This window comes from Ambystoma mexicanum, chromosome 13 (assembly GCF_040938575.1).
Source record: "Ambystoma mexicanum isolate Mex_15411 chromosome 13, UKY_AmexF1_1, whole genome shotgun sequence".
NCBI classification, from domain to species: Eukaryota; Metazoa; Chordata; class Amphibia; order Caudata; family Ambystomatidae; genus Ambystoma; species Ambystoma mexicanum.
Window position 1 is genome coordinate 367,377,932 of NC_090938.1, and position 13,678 is coordinate 367,391,609.

The window sequence follows — 13,678 nt, forward strand, 5'->3', positions numbered from 1 at the left end:
GGAATGTTCTTGAACAGGACCGCACTGGATTGGGGAGAGGCTGAGGGGCAGCCTTTCCATGAGCCGCATTTTAGGCAAATATCGCATCTAGAGTAAAGAAGTTGTTGTCCCTGCTCCAAACTGCACTTCAGGCAAAGATGAGCCCATACTGGAAGAAACCCTTCAGGGTGCTTCAATTGAGTTAAAGCAAGAAACTGCATGGGAGTTGGTTTGAGAGTTTTCTGTTGGTATACCATGTGGATTTCAGCAGAATTACAGCAGTAATTCTGCAACAGTAATTCCTCCTATCTGTGGCAGTAAGATGGAAGATTTACCTAAAGCTTTTTTCTGGAGACAAAGCTTCCGCCAAACACATTGTACGGCCGTGGGGTAATGTGGCAGTAAAGTGGAAGTAAGTAACAGAATTACTGTCACTTTTACCTGCACAGCTGTACTCTGAATGAGGTCCATTGACTTGAATGCTTTTCGGCTGGCCACTGGCAGCCAATGCAGAGCAGTCAGAGAGGAAGAGATAATGATCACATTTTCTCAGCCCCAATAAGAACTTGGCCCATGCATTCAGAACCAACTGCAATATTTCTTAGTGTACCGGAAGGCTCAAACGGATGTAATTGACAAAATACAAGTGGAATGAGACAAATGCCTTCACCTCAAAGATTTTGAGGAAAAGACAAAGTGTTTACCTGTTTAAGTTTGTTCAGATGAAAAATACGTATTTCCCCATTGTTAAAATTAATAGGGACAGATCAGAGTCCATAATTATTCCCAGATTTTGAACTTCAGTGATGGTGTTGGACTAGTGACAAAGCTGTCTGGACAGAAGGTGAATTCCAAGAATTGATAGTGGCTTTACATTTTTCAATAATTGATTTTCAAATAACTTAAAGATGTCCAATCCTTTGCTAACAAAAGATTATTCATCAATCTTGCCAAAACAAAGCCACAATTTCCTGCATGTTTTACAAAAATATTGATCAGTTTCATCATGGATCGCACAGGCAAATTAAATTGGAAAGCTCAGAAGGTGTAGCCAAGTTGGAGCAGTGTAAAGCAGCAGTGTGGGAAGTAATGGACAACATTGTTCTACACCATCCCACCAGGAAGAAGTCCAAACATTTTACACTGTGTCACTGACTGTTCCAACAGAAGATGATCAACCGTTTTAATGTAGCTGAAAAGTGAAGCAGTATCAAGTTTGGCAAGTTCACTGAAACGTCCATCCTTCTGGGGTGTGGGGGGAGTGTGATCGACCAGGGACCGGGCTGCTCTGGTCTCTACCCGATATGCCTTACAGGGGGTGGGTGAGGAGGGTTCCCCCCCCCCCTCCCCCTGTTAGGACAGTTTTTCTGAAGTCCACCTAAGCGCTTAGGAAAACCATTCAACTGAGACCGTACAAGACTCCACTCATAGTTTAAGGCTGTACCACCTGAGTTTATGGTAGGGTAGTCAGAACAGCCAGGCTTATCTTAGGAGGGAGAGAGGGCTATATAATCGGTACAAAGAAATTGTAGTTTAGTTTATTTACTTTTATAGCGAGCCTAACCCAAGGGTATCTGGCCGCTTTTACTTGAATACATAGTATGTTACAAATCACAGTACACATGTGTACAAATTTATAATATAGAGCAGGTTACGTGATTACAATAAGATTACAATATATGTTATCTATACAATTATATACAGTGTGCTATGTGGGGAAAAAGGTGAGACCTTTGCAGACAGCTATGTTAGATTGGACACTGGGTGAAGAGCCACGCTTTTGCCTTTGCTATAAAGGACCAGAAGGAGGGTTCTGCTCTAATAGCTGGGGATGAGAGTTCCAGCATTTGGCCGCTAGTACGGGGAAGCGGAAACCTCCTGCAGTTTTTAGTTTGTATTTTGGGATGTTGAGGTGGTTGAGATGAAGGATCTAGTGGGTCTGTCTGACTGCATCCTAGAGAATTTGTCCGTCAAGTATTTCGGAGCCATTTATGTGCGATGACTAGCGATCGTAGTGTGATTGTGTCGCACACGGGTAGCCAGTGTGCATCCCGTCTGAAGGCTGAGATATGATTAGAACGTGGGATATTCAGTGCCAATCTCAGGGCATTATTCTGAAGTATTTTGAGTTTATTTAAATTCTGTGCCAAGAAGCCTAGGAATAAGGTGTTACAATAATCCAACTTCGAGAGGATCAGTGCTCTGGCTAGCATAATGCAGCTGTTGTTCGATAAGAAGGGTTTGCAGGCATTTATGATTTTTTTGTTGTAGGCCGTGGTTGAGGCTGTGTATTAACTTGTGTATTGAGAGATAGAGTGGAATCGAAGTAAACCCCTAGCGTTTTGACATCGCTGGCCACTTTGATATTCCCTTCCATATTCAAGGCTGTGTATCGTTTGTCCAATTTGTTTAGGTGAGCTTTTGAAATGATGATCAGTAGTTCGGTTTTGTCGTAGTTTAGACACAGGCTGTGGGCGGCCATCCAGCCTTGAAACTCGAGATAGATATCCTTTATCATTTTGGAATCTTTAACATAGCAGCCAGAGAGTGTGATGAGGACCTGGGTGTCATCAGCATAATTTCTGTAGGTGACACCCAGGTTGTCAAGACGATCAAAGTGGATCGGTACTGGGGGGCGCGGACCCTGAGGGCGTGAAAACCCTGGTTGTTCGATTTGATAGAAAAGATTGGCTCCAGCAGGCAGCATTCGGTGAGAAAGCTGCAGCTGAAGTTGGGTGTTTATTCAGGATCTGATGGTCCACAAGATCGAATGCTGCTGTGAGGTCTAATAGTAGGAGGATGGTCAACTTGCCCTTGTCTTTGGCTTCATCCATCTGGATATTTAAGTCTAAGAGAGCAGTTTCAGTACTGTCTTGGTCAAAAAAACGGACTGACGAAGGCCTAGTAAATCATTATCTTCCAAGTGTTTTTGTATTTTGAGATGGGCACCACGGTCTAGTATTTTTAAGAGAAATGGTACGGTTGTTATAGGTCTGTCGTTGGTCAGTATGTTAGGGTCTAGATTAGGGTTTTAGTGCCTCTTTTAGGTTGTTAGGTACTGAGCAGCTTTTAAAGGAGGCGTTAATCAAGACTTTTATGAACGGTGCTAGTTCTCTTGCTCCTTCCTTGATAATCGGGGCTGGGCATATATCTCCCTGGCAGTTGGAGGGGTTGAGGCCTAAGATGATATTTTCTACTACTTTGATGGTGACTGGAGAGAAGTGGAAGGGGGTACGCGTTGGACGTTGAGGGTCCTGTGATTTGAGGTTATTAGTACTAATAGGCTGTTTTTTTTTTGTTTCTATTTTTGACTGAAGTAAGGTTATTTTGTCTGACGGGGCCTTTGAATGTTCGCACACCAGGATGCATCTTTCAGGGAAATTTCTGCAGGGGGTGTGGGAGACTCTAGTTACTTACCTTAGTATGGTGGAGTTCCTTTGTACTTGACTTGGCATTCTGGATTCTATCATTATAGATTTCTCTTTTGGTGCCGAGGATGGCTGCTTTGTAGGTAGTAGCGGCCGTGGAGAATTTCTTTGTTGGGGATTGAGGGACTCTTTCTCCAGATGGTTTCAGAGGATCTTTTTGCATTGCGAGCAGTTTTAGGTCACCTGTAAACCATTTGTTTAGGTGGGTTGAAGTTTCAGCCTTTTTAAGTTTTAGTGGTGCAATTTTGTTTATTGCTCGTTCCAGGGTAGTATTGTACATTTCTACCAGCGAGGAGGGGTCCTAGTCGGAGTTATATGGTAAGCTGGCAATAGGCTGTAGTAGGGACTGTAGGTTATCGAGTTATGTTGCGCTTGTTCCCAGACAGAGTTGGAGGAGCGATGGTCGAGCTAGTGTTGAGGCAAGCTTTCTCTTGCATGGTGAAGGTGATGTAGTGGTGGTCAGACCAGGCACATGGTACATTGTTGAGGATAGTGGTGGAGCAGTCGAGGTCTGCCAACCAGTCCAGGGTACTACCTTTAATGTGGGTGGGTACATAATGCGTACTTTGAAACCTAGTTGTGCGATGGTATTTTCAAGGATTGTGGCGTTCACATCTTTGGAGTCATGAAGGCCTAAATTCACATCTCCCAACAGGATGATCTGGGAGCCAGGTTTAGTGTTTGGTGTCAGAAGGAGTGAAATGTCTTCCTCGAAAGAGGAGATCGGGCGGGGGGGGGCTGATAAATGAGATGCAGTAGAATGGTGCGGGTGGCGGTAAGCTGAAGTTTAACTGAAAGTGCAGGAGAATTCTCTAAGGCAGAGTTGAGATTTGGCTATGAAGGCGACGCCACCCCCTTTGCCAGTGGCTCCGTCTGCTCTGATTGTGCGATTGTCAGGGAGGGCTAATGGTAGAGAGGGAACGGCAGCTGGGAATAACCAGGTTTCTCATATGGCCACGAAGTCTCGTTGGTTGGTAGAATTTAAGTTCGCAATGTCAAGAGCATGGCCCACTAGGGAGCGAGCATTAATGAGAGCTCCTTTGATGTTTTGTGTGTCTGAGGGAGGAGGTTGTGGCAGTGTGATGGATGTGAGTGACGGTATGTTATCAATAGGGACTGTGGGCGCAGAGATGTTATTAATGATCTGTGCAGTGGCGTTACCTGGTGGTGTCCTGATGGGTGACTAGGCTGGTTTTTAATTTCTTGTGTAGGAAACAAGACCCTAGTCTTGCATTCTTCATGGTGAGAGAGCAGGGGACAAGAGGTGTTGGTGGGGAAGCGAAGTGATGGATCCATTCAACTGGGAGAAGTGGGCAGGAGGCACTAAGGCAGGGAGGCACGTTCAGACTAACAAGCGGGGACTTGGACTGGAAGGAAGGTAAGAACTTTGTTGGAGTTATGTTGTGGAATAGGGGTAGAAGGGTAGCCATAGTAAGCTTTGCTCTACGTAGCGTGGCCGTTTGGGCAAGTGTGGTGTACAGAACATCTTTATGGTTGGTACTATTACTGGGCAACACAGTGGCTAGACATAATAGGCAATACTAATGGGCAACACAATGGCTAAACATAGTAGGCAATACTAATGGGCAACACAGTGGCTAATCATAATGGGCAATACTAAACGGCAACACAGAGGCTCGGTAAGGTAGGCAGTCCTAGTAGGCAGGTTAGGCAGTACTAATAGGTAGCATAATGGCTAGGTGCTATAGGCCGTACTAATAGACAGTAAAGGACGGCATGAGGTTGAAAGAGCGCTAGGTGCCGTGGATAGCACAGTAGGCAAAGCGATAGTTTGGGTAGCCTATAGAGGCCCAGGAAGTGCTAAGAGAAGGCGGTAGGCGGCAAAGGTCCAAAAGTAGTGTGCATTCGGTCCAAAGAAACACTGAAACACTATGTATTGTAAAATTAAAGGATTTATTTAAATACAAGTGGGACCAGATAAATCTTGGGGGAAATGATTAAATCACAGATCATATAAACACATTCTAAAACACTATGCTTTAAAGTACACAGGCCAAAGCATATATCTTATTTAGAAAACAAATAGTATTTTTACAGTAATTCAAAGGTAGTAGATCTTGTCAGTTATGAAGTGACACTCAGTTAAGGAATCACATATTCAACCAACCAACCCTGTTAAAAGGATACTTTTCTTAATAGGCTTGATGCTCTTCCAATGATCTCTGCCTCAATGGCAGCAAAACTGAGATCCTCCCGATTGGGAACCCCTGCTCCCTCCTTATTCCCTTCTCTATGGCCTCCCACCTTGGGCTCTCCCCCGGCTCCTTCTTCTGAAGCCAGAAACCTTGCAGTCCTCTTTGAGTCCTCTTTATCCTTCCTCCCTCACATGCAGGACATTGCCAAGAAGTCCCACTTCCAACTCCTTCCTTCTCAAAGGAATTCTCCCATTTCTCACTTTCCCCCAGAAGCTCCATGTTTCCCGAGCCCTGGTTCCCTCTAGGCTCGACTATTGCAACTGCCTCCTCCTCAGTCTACCTTCTTCCACTTTGCAACCTCTTCAGCTACTCCAGAATAGAGCAGCAAGAATTATCTTTGGCCTTAAGCCCAGGAACCACATCTCTCCTGCCCTAAAAAGCCTCCACTGGCTCCCGGTTGTTGCATGGATCAAATTTAAATCCCTCTGCATCATCCACAAGACTTTTTGGGGCCGGTGACCACACTATCTGCAACTCTCCCTTACAAAATGCTCTCCTTCTAAACCTCTACACTCCTCTGGCACCAACTCTGTGTGTAAAGCCTTTTGCTAAACAGAAAGTAGGAGGCTACTTGCTTTCCTCAGCTGGATCCGTCCTCTGGAGCAGCCTCCTCCTCCCTCTGTGTCTTAAGCAGGACCTTCTTAAGTTCCAAAAGCAACTCAAGACTCTCCTCTTTTCCTCCTGCATCCCTACTTCCTGCCTCTGCTAATCTCACAGTTGCTGTGATTGTTGTCTCTGTGATTGGTGTCTTGGACCCTTATGTATCCTTGGGGCCTTTGACCATTCACACCCAATCTCCCCAGCTTCTGTCTTCCCTCAGCACTTGCCTGGGCACACCCTCCGCACTGGAGGTTCACACTTTCTACCCAATGCGGCTTCTGGCCGCATAGCACTTACCATTCCTTGCACTTCATCTGCAGCGTACGGACACCACAGCACCTACCCCATTGCCCGCTTCCTTGCTGCACTTGCATGCTCTTAATTGTCACAAGGCATAGAAGGTTCGGCCGCCCCTTCCCCCTCCACATCGTTGTGTATTTAAATGTACTGCTATCCCATGTTCCCTCCCTGCTGTCCTGTGGGCACTTTGAAATAGAATTTATTTCCTTTATAAGCGCATACCAAGCAAAAAATAAGTAAATAAATAGTGCAACACAGATTCAAGGAGAGAGGAACAGTATATACCTAGAACTACATTTATGATGACACACAGTTATACTAGGGGAGTTAGACCTTTTTTGGTGTAATATGCAATTACAGTTGCTTTTCAGCTCAGCGGAACAGTCTAAAATGAGCAAGAACTCATTACACTAATTTAAGATGCACCAGGCAGACCAAGGTCAGCTATACCTAAAGAACACTTTTCAATGGCACACAGCTATTCTACGCAGGTAAAACCTCTTGTTGTAATACGCCATTACAGTTGTTTTTAATATCAGTGGAACTAACATAAGGAACAACTCTAACTTATTTTAGGACGGCACACAGCTAACGCAAGGTAAGTAAAGCCTATATACTTTTAAAAGGTGCTATCAGCAGGTACGTCTGGACCTAAGACTGTTTTACCATCTGTATAAAACAGACCGGGGAAAGCAAAACCCAATGTTACACTTTATGAATGACTCAATGTTATTCTATGTAGGTAAAAACTAAGGCAGACTTTTTCTAAACAGGCTATACAGTAGGTTGGGGGAAGCGAAACCCAGTTGGGGAACTCGTACACCTGTTCTCTGAAAGAAATAGTTAGTGAGGCCAACAACATTACTTTTGGGAAAGAGGCACAACCAATTCACAGGTGATATGCATTTCAGAATTGCATTCAAGGAAAGTAAGAATATTTGTAACTGCTCACTCTGTTTACAGTAAACAACTAACTCTTTAACAAGTAAGTACTTTTCAACACGTGTTATACATTTCAAGAAAGAATCTTTTACTTATCCAGTCTTTCCATATTCTATTGCATGAGTTCACTCAGAGGCAGAAAAGGGACCCCAGTGGCCTAGGTGCCAGCTGTAGGCAGGGTGAGATAGGCTTCTGTTGCAGGCAAAAGTCAAGTACCTGTGGAAGACTGTTCAAACAAATAAGTAGTTCACTTTAAGGTCAATTGTGGTTCAGGGGCTTCTGAGAAGACACCCTATGAGGATTCCAGTAGTGGGCCTGAGTGAACTGGATGAGAGGACTCCCCATCACAGAAAACACCCCAAAAGCTTTACAGAAGGCACACATGCTCCAGGTTAAGTAAATACTCTAGCCAACACAGTACCTCAGCACAGAAGAAGAGTTGCAGCAGGAAGACTTCAGAATCTGAATCCGAAAACCTGGTCAATTGATTCCTTTGTCATGAAGACAGAAGATAGGACTTTGAAAGGGAATTTGCAGCCGGCATCAACGGAGAACGTTCCAGGCAAGAGTTTCCTCTGTTGTTTTGGCACTCTTGTCAGGAGCCAGGAGAAGACTGAATATCCCTGGTCGGATTCTCATCGTTTGCAAGGTCCAGCACTCTTTTAGCATTCCAATCGTGTCTCTGTAGTTATGCCACCAAAGTTTCAGCTCGATTTGAAAGACTGTGCCCCACACAATGACTCGAGGACCTTGAGTATTGGGGTATTGCAGCCCTGCAAGGTCGCAGCACGACATGGGATGGCTCACAATGTAGGTCGTCTTGGGTCTAATGGATCACACTAGGCTCGGAGCCCCCCTGGGTCGATTCGAAGGAATGGCTACAGCATGCTCTGGTTACACAGCAGGCTCTCTGGTCGCTGGAAATCACTACGGTCTTAGTTTCCATATCTTCCTCTTTGGTTTGAGTTCCAGTGGTCGACTTGTCAGCAGCTTCTAGGTTCGGAGTATTTATCAGAAACTACAGCACAACTTCTGCATTCTCTCCCTGCATTTTACGGCAAGGGGCGGTCTGGCTGTCGACAGCCAGCCCTCCACTGTTGCTACCTTTCAGGCAAGGTGGAAGACAAATCTGCAGACTTTTGGACTCCTCTCTCGCTTCCTGCCTTTCCAGACACTCTGGAGCCTTAGCGGGGAATCAACAGAATTCCTGCCGAAGACAAAATGGCTGCTGAGGTCGTTCCTGCCTAGAATGGCAGGGGAAGACTGCAGAAACAGCAAGTACGCAAGAAATGGTGAAAAAAGGAGCCCACCATTTTAGAAATATGATTGCCCTTTTGTGCATTACTGAGGCTGAATTAACAGCCTGTGAGTAATAAAGACTAAAAGTCATAAAGACAAGACCACTGCCACCATGTAAAACTTCCAATTGTAACTAAATGTTACCAGATAAGTTAGACAGAGGATACATTGTATCCCCCCAGCAGTCCACATAAGGTGCTGTGTGCTGGCACACTATATAAAATGTAAAGGGGGATGAAAATCCCTCTTTATTATATGGGAACTGTAGTTCACCCAAGTAGATCAAAGAAAAATTAACAGGGGATCCCAAAGGGGCAACCCAGCCTAAGCCCAAACATAGGAAACTATTACTTCAACCATACACTATGGAGAGACATAAAAAGGGCATCCATAAAAACAGTAAAAGACTAGGTGAGAGGGGGAAAATAGTAACCTAGTATATCCAACGGAGCCGCGCTGACAGCCCAGTCACAATTGTCCGGCTGCTACTAGGAAATCAATATACCTGGAGGAGGGACTGGAATGACAATTCCCAACACAAGCAAATGACAGCTGAGAGGCATAGAAGATCTATTAAAGCAACAACTCTTGCAAGTTATTGTGGCAGTACACATGTGACAATCTACTAAGATAAAAGACTAGAAAGGCTCCGTCATGTAGGAAATATTTCAGTGATAGTACCAGATAGTTCCAGTAGTGAAGGACGGCAAAGGACAGTCCCGGCAGTCTGTGGGTCTATGGAAGAGGAGTTGTTGAGCTCTCAAGTTGCCCAATGCCTGTTTTCGCAAAAGAATTGCCTGTGCGCAAAGCCGCTGTGACAATGTTGTGTGGGGCGAAGAGGAGGTGGCGTTTGCGTCAAGAACCAGATATTACCTACGCACCCACGCAAGCCTAGCCCTATGGGGCTGAATGATCTTGAAAGCTTGCGAACGAAGTGACCTGGCGGGTTTGAGCCGCAAAGATCCCTGCTCGACAAGGGAATCGGGGAAAGTCAACCCTCGATCCCCCGTGTGACTGTGCGAGCTATTCTTGAATCATTTTCTATTTTTTTTTTTTTGATGATGAACAACCCCCGGGCTGCGAGCGGTGCTCTCCCTTGGGGGTTTTGTTTTGTGGACTGTGATCTGTGAACTGCTGTACGTGCACAAGTGGTAAGAGGTAATCGGTGAAACGGTTATGCTCCCAGTTTTACACTCTGGAAAGGGAGCTTGATATTGCCGTCAAGCGGAAGAGACACTATAAATTGTAATCCACCGGAGTGCGGGGAGTCGGACTAGGGCAGTCCTATAAACTAGCCCCGTACGCCAATCGGGCGTTCCTCTAAGGCACTTACTTGAAAACTAATTATTTTCAAATTTGTTTATTGGCATTTATTATTGTACAGCTACACATGTCAAATTGAATGTGCTATTAGTAGCAGGATTAACACTATTACATTATAAAAGTAAAATTGTTACTGATTATTAAGTTAACTCAACAACATTTAACTGTCTCCTGGTCTCGGTATCATTACTCAGTCTCTTGGTGTGCAGCAGGATGGGGTATCGGGAGAGAGGGGAGTCCCGGGATTCCGGGGATCTGTTCAAGTCTATGCGGGCCTCAGTATGGGGTGTTGTGTTCCTGCAATTCAGTATGATCCAGTCTGTATTTGTTCATGGGGGTTTATCGTCTGAGGGGTAAAGTATGCTTCTAGTTATGTCTTTCCATGCCTCTGGGGTTGCGCTTGACTCATCAGTTGACCAGGTAACGCTATCTTCCCATGCTCTTGTTTCTGCATTGACCCATCTTTCCAGTTCGTTGCGCCATGCATTATAGTTTGGTCCTGCAGGTTTTTTTCTAGGACATGGCAATGTGTCTTTTGGCCAATATGCACGTTAAGCCCATTAGCTTCACCCCGTGTTTTAAGTTTGGCTGGTCTGGGGTATGTTCCTGGAATGCACTCCTCGGGGGACCACCTGTAGTTGGAGGTGCCCGCTTTTTAGTATGTCTGCTTTATTTATCTATAAAGACTGCACCTTGTTGCATTCCCAGAACATGTGAAGGTCGTCTGCTTTATCCTCCTTGCACCATGGACAGTGGGGTTTCGTTTGTTTGTTGATTGTCACTAGCCGGCAGGGAGTTGGGTATGTTCGATGCAACATATTTAATTGGATGAACCAGAATCTATGGTTTCTGGACACAGCTTTAGGAAATGTTAACGCCCTGTTCCATTCACCTTCTGACAATTCCCGTCCTATGTCTGTCTCCCATTTATTTTTCATTCTCTCACTTTTTGGGTTGGGGGTGTCGCTGAGGTGGCTATGCATCTGGGAGACCGCTTTTTGTCCCTCCCCTAAATTATATATTAGCGTTGTGAGGGGGTCTGACTCTGGTTCTTCAGGCCGGGTGTCCCATTTTTTTTTGCTGTTTCTGGTATCCTTCGATACCAGAGGAATTGACCAGCGTGTATGTCATCTTCCCTTTGCAGTGATTCAAACTCCCTGAAGGAGCCCTCATTGTATAGATCTCCCCAAGTGTAGACTCCTTTTTTTCCCAGTTCCTGAGGTGCAGCAAGTCTGCATCCGTTTTGCACATGTCCTGGATCATTGGTATTTTCGGGGAGTATGGGTGTTTTAGGTGACTTATTGACTTCACCCTTTGCCATATTGGTCTGCCCAGGGTGGCTATGAAGGGTGTGTCTTTCAATAGATGGTGTGGTGCCCAGATGAGTTCCCTTAGTTGTATTGGAGATATCATAGATAGCAGTAGGGAGGTCTTGGATGTGGTTTCGTCCGCCAGCCATTTGGACACAAAGCTAAGTTGGGCAGCTAAATAGTATTTTTCAAGATTCGGGAGTTGGATTCCGCCTTGCGACACTCACTTGAAAACTAAAAATGTACGCTTTGTTTTTTATATTTGATGAACTTTTAATCTCGGATTGCATATTCATTGTTGTCGTTTTATTAATTGTGTGGATAGTTTACCTATAATGCTATTGGAGTGCAGGAGAGGGTCAGCACAGTGTCCTTATTCTGGTGATCACTGATCCAGGCGATTACAAAACGGTTACATTAACATTCTGACTAATTCACTATTGGGGAGGCTCCTGAGGGCTGTGAGTGTTCTCTCCCTCAGTGTGGCTGCTTAGTGGTCAGTTGGGGTCTATTGAACTGTGCCTGTGGCAATTTGTTTTGTCCCGAAGATTTGGGAGCTGGACCTCGTCTTGCGCTGTTCACCCCACTTTTACTGAGGAAGTTAAAAAGGCAGATCCCTTTAATTCTTATTCCTTTTTATTCCATTTTACTTGTTAATATTTTTTTTAGAATCAATTCAAGTCTATTGTGACTTATTTTGTTAACATTTTAACATATATTAATTACTATCATTATCCCCACTAATATTGGACCTGTCCATTCGTCTCATTCCATCCCCCACCCTCACCTAGTGTCAATCTAAGGTGATTCTTCGTGTGATAAAATAAGATCTATTGCGTGATTAGGGCTTGATAGGCAAGATTGTATGCCATACCCTTTGGGTGCACTACAACAACCCTGACCTCCTGGCAATAGGAACCCAACCTTTGGTACAAGTCTGTACTACACAGGTTGGTAGCGTGTTGAGCAGCCAGGCTGATCTCGAGAGGGGTCAATGTGAGCTGTAGGGGAGTTACACAGATTCACAGTGACAAGTATTCAAATAAACTCACACAAGGTTTCTTGAATAAACAATCATTCCTTTATTTATCAGTCAGAGTAAGCCTTCTTCCGAAGGTAGCAATATAACAGTAACACTCAAACTTCAAAACACTCACTCTTAATATTCTTAAATTAGTAAAGACCCTTTTGGGATGACCCACAGTCGCAACCTACACCCTCAGGTGACTTCAATAGCTAGGGTGCTGGGGACATTAATATCCAACCTTTGTATTTTGAATACTCTTAGAAATTGGTTAAAGGAAAGGGTTATTAGAACAAACGAGATCACAAATATTCTTAAGCAGGCAAATACTTTTAGATCCCTTAAGCAGAGTCATTCACTTATAACAGGTTAGGCCAAAGTCAATGGCCAAAAGTATTATATGTGCTGAAGCACTTCTGGTAGGTAAGTAATAAGTCTTGTTTTAGAAGTCTTTGAAGAAAAGAAGAATCAATGTAGGATCACAAGCTGGTTAGGCTTGTGAGTAGTAGAAGATGCAAGCAACTCTACAATAAGAAGTTCTCTCAGACTTTACAGTACCTTTGGATTGAAGAAAAAGTGCAGCAGAGGACTTCTGTTCCTGTGCAATTCTGCAGATCTCACTGTTCCTGGGCCTCCGTCGTGGGGTCAAGAGGCAGGACTTCTGGAGACTGCTGCACTGCAATCAGACTGTCAATGCTCGCAACCAGCAATCTGTCCAACAAGTGGCACTTCAGTGTTTCAGCTCCTCGGGACTACCGCAAATAGTAATACAGTGGTTTCTGGCTGTCGAGATGGATGTTCCTTGCTTCTGGGGTCCCGCACTCTGTTGAGGGGGCTCCGGAATTCCAGGAAGCAGGACTGACGGAGCCTGAGTAATTTCCTGGAGCACTTGGTCTACTTAAAAGAAACGCACACAATCTGGTGTTCCTCTCCCTGCCGTTTCGGTTTCCAGCAGCAACTCTGTGGAAATTCAACCAGCTCTGAGACAATGTCCAGGTGACTACTTTGGAGTTTATTTTCCCTCGAGTTGGTGGGACCAAAGTCGTCCTTGCAGGGGCTTCTCTGTCGATACGAATTTTGAGTTTCAGCACAGAAGCAGGGCATCACCGGGCAAACCAACGGTCCAGGAGTTGCAGCAGGCGTCCTCTTCAAGTTCCTCTTTGGTTCCTTCGTCCAGTGGTCGACTCTGCCCTCCAAGCAAAAAGCCTCGCCTTTTATTCAGTTCTCTCCCACTCATTCCAGCCTAGCTGTCAGGGA

General features: G+C 44.9%; 1 protein-coding gene across 2 annotated transcripts in view; it reads left to right on the forward strand.

Annotated features, from left to right (window-relative positions):
- Positions 1-13,678, forward strand: part of METTL3 (methyltransferase 3, N6-adenosine-methyltransferase complex catalytic subunit) — a 643,525-nt gene that overhangs the window by 213,040 nt on the left and 416,807 nt on the right. The gene's annotated exons all lie outside the window — the stretch shown is intronic.